This window comes from Delphinapterus leucas, chromosome 3 (genome assembly GCF_059928025.1).
Source record: "Delphinapterus leucas isolate spDelLeu-1000000601 "Yukka" chromosome 3, BTC_Dleu_Yukka2, whole genome shotgun sequence".
NCBI classification, from domain to species: domain Eukaryota; kingdom Metazoa; phylum Chordata; class Mammalia; order Artiodactyla; family Monodontidae; genus Delphinapterus; species Delphinapterus leucas.
The window spans coordinates 133,925,586-133,929,176 of NC_143131.1; positions in this window are offsets into that span (position 1 = coordinate 133,925,586).

The following is a 3,591-nucleotide window of genomic DNA, read 5'->3' on the forward strand; positions in this document are numbered from 1 at the left end:
CTGCATGAAGCAAGCAGACAAGGGAGAAGTTGTGAAGGGCTTATGATGGAGTAGGGACTTGTACCCACTGGGGAGCAGTGGGAGGATTTTCATCTCACATGTAGCACAATCAGACCTTGGTTTCTTCGATTACACTGGTAGCCACGTAGAAAAGAACGTAACCAAAGACTCCAACTCAGAGTTGCAAAGGCCCTTAGGAGCCTTGAGAATTCCCAAGGGAAATTTAAAGTTAGATCCCCAGGAATTCTCAGGATTCGACTCTTCCTCCCTCAGCCTCCATACACCCTGCTCACACTCTACACCAAGGCTACTAAAAGCTCCATCTGGGTTTTTGTTGGCTATTAGTACCTTTGCAGTGGGTGCAGCAGTGGCTTTGTCTATACTTCTTCAGATGATCTGATGTGATCAAGAGTCAAAGAAGAAACAGTCTTGAGAGGATTTGTATCCTGAGACTTCCCCCATCAAAGCTGTCCACAACCAACTGACAGAAGACCTTGACCAGAGGGAGAGCAAATGATAAATTTTGACGAGTATTCCATTCCTCCTAGAGAGCGCTATGAATCTTGAAGAAACACTTCTGCAAAACCAGAGAGAAAATATGCTACCCTACATTTCTTAGGGTGCTTTCGGGACTCAAGAGTGAGCAATTTCTTTTACCCTCAAAAGCCCATCAGATACCCACACAGTCTAAATATAAAGTTGTCATGTTCATTTCATGAAATTTACTGCTCACATAAGTAGAAATGGAGGATTATTGCATGCTCTTCTTTCTACGTATTCTTTCATGAGTTCTGAATGTTTTTGTTGAAATGTAAAATAATTTTTAGTAACTTATCTTCTGTAATTTAAACCAACAAAAAATAAACTCCTAGGGCCCACCTCTCTTACTGAATCAGAATCTCTAGGAGCAGAGCCCAGGGATCTGTATTCTAAGAAGCTCCCAGTTGATCTAACTCATTGCCTCCCTGACTTCAGGCATCTACATAACCTTTGCCATATTCACAGTGCCCTTTTGCTATTGTTCACTCAAGTTGTTTTAGGTCAACTTTAAAATTGTATTCATCCTAAATAATATCCATTAAATCACGGTTTTGATGCATCGTGTTCTACAAATGTACATTAAAACACCTAACTATTTAAAAAATCCATTGTGGACTAGCTGAAGGCAGCCCCTGCTCCACCCCACTAATTCAAAGCTGTAAGTTTAGAAAGAGTGGGTTCAGCTGCGTCCAGCCCCATGTGATTCAAACTTTGGAGTCTCTTCTTCCAGGACCCCTCTTCCTAGGCATGGGTGCCCTCACACAGCCCTGTGGAAAGCCCCTCACTGCCAGGACGCACCCCTGTCCTTCCCCCAGGTACCCTCTCCTGTCGCTCCAACCAAACTGGCTTTTTATATCTGAACTTCGGAAGGTATCACTACAGCACGTTAATAAATGTTAAAATAAAATTTGCAGGTTCAACCCCTAGTAGCAAAAGTGCTTTGTTTTCCAAGAATGGGATTCTTCTCAAACGGATATGTTCATACAGCCCTTTGCATCAACACCTAAAAACGGCACCCGTTTCTCCAGCTTCATTTCTTTTCAATCTTCCTCACTCACTCTGCCTCAGCCACACCGGCTTTTTTAGTCCTTGGAACACACCATACTTTCTCCCTCTTAACATACAAGCTTATTCCTACCTCAGCCACACTGGCTTTTTTAGTCCTTGGAACACACCATACTTTCTCCCTCTTAACATACAAGCTTATTCCTACCTCAGGGCCTCTGCATTTGCTGGATTTCTTCACGTCACTGCCACCTACACATTCTTTCGGTTTCAACTCAAACGTCACTGCTTTCCCAGAGGCAGCTCCTGACCAACTCAGCAAAAGTTACACCAATTCCCCACAAGCGCTCCCCTCCAGGCATCCTCTATCACAGCAGTTTTCAACCAAGGGTATTATTGCCTCTCAGGAGACGTTGGTAATGTCTACAGACATTTGCAGTTGTCACTACCTGGGGGGCACAAGTGTTCTCTAGTGAGTAGAGGCCGGGGATGCTGATAAACAATCATATAATGCACAGTACAGCCCCCTACCACAAACGGTTATCTGGCCCCAAATGCCATGTTTGAGAAGTTCAGCTCTACCGGTGTATATCTTTTTTTCCTTGTCATAACCAGCACCAGAAATGATGGTGTGGGGTTTTCTTTCCTACTGAATTGGAGCTCCTTGGGAACTGGAGTTCAGCGCTGTTCTCTGTTCCACCCACAGCACCTAGAGGAATGTCAGGCACACCTGATTCTCAAATCTTGCCCTATTTGCCCTTGTCCTGAGAGTCCACAGCAAGTTGAAGATGGCTGGCCTTGACTAAATGATGAGAATAAGAAAACAAGTCAATTTCCAAAATGAAAACAAAAATGTGTTTTATTGATGAGTGTACGTACAAATCAAGCTCATGATGAGGGGCCCCTCACACTTGCATGTACTCACAAAATTATCTTCACAGCCATCAATGAAAGATTGGTTCCTCTACTTCTAAAGATGTGCAGAATTTCCTAAGTTCAAATATATAGCTTTAATTATACCAGTGTCCTAAAGCCCCAAGATCGACTATAGAAAATGAAATCTCGATGGTCTCAAAAGATCAAAAACAAAAGTAAATTCATTATATAAAATTGGCACTTTTACAGAAAAGAATTTAATATTAACTAAGTACCTCCCCTTCCTTCCCTCTAACCCATGCTCCCTCTCAGTTATTGACAAAGTTTTGTACAGTTTAAAATGATAGCCAAATTACCCAATATCAACTTTTCAAAAACAGAAACATTATTCAGAAAAATAATAAAAGGTACCATATAGCAAGAGACTTATGAATGCAACACCGTTGAAATTATTTACTGAGCACTGATGCTAGATCTATCACTACCAACTCCACACACACACAAAAGAAAACTTTGCATTTCTGTAGTGTTTTTCACTTTTATTTTTCTCACAAAGAATATGTCATTGGAATTACCACTATACATCAATGTGTTTGGAAATAATTCTGAGGTGTAAAAAAAAATTAGCACAACATTGTAAATCATCTCTACTTCATTAAAAAATATATTAAAAACTTAGGCATAAAGAATGATTTATCCTAATGTCATCCAATGTTACTGGTAAGAGTTAGGATTAGAACTCGGGTCCTATCTCTAATTCTGTGTACCATCTGCTTTCTCCCAGGCTCCCCAGCTTGTTTCACAGAATGCTACTGGGTATGCCAGTAGTCATGGTGCTCAGGGATTTTAAACAAATTTTGGAAATGCTGGATTGAATAAAGTTGATCAAATTCCCACAACCTGTAATGTGTCATCACAAAACTCCAGGAAGGATATGGAGAATAGAGCACACATCAAAAAATTCAAAGCCCCACAAGCCACAAAGCAGGTAACAAACGTGAACCTGCAGGCAAGGCAAGGGCTGGGGGGGGGGGGGGGGGGCGGGGGCTGAGGGATGTGGTGCCATCTAGTGGGGCCCTGGCTGCATAGGGATGCAATCTGATGTTGTTAGCTCTTTCAAGAGAAGTTATACATCTTGACATTAATTTGAAATCACTATGGTTATGCATA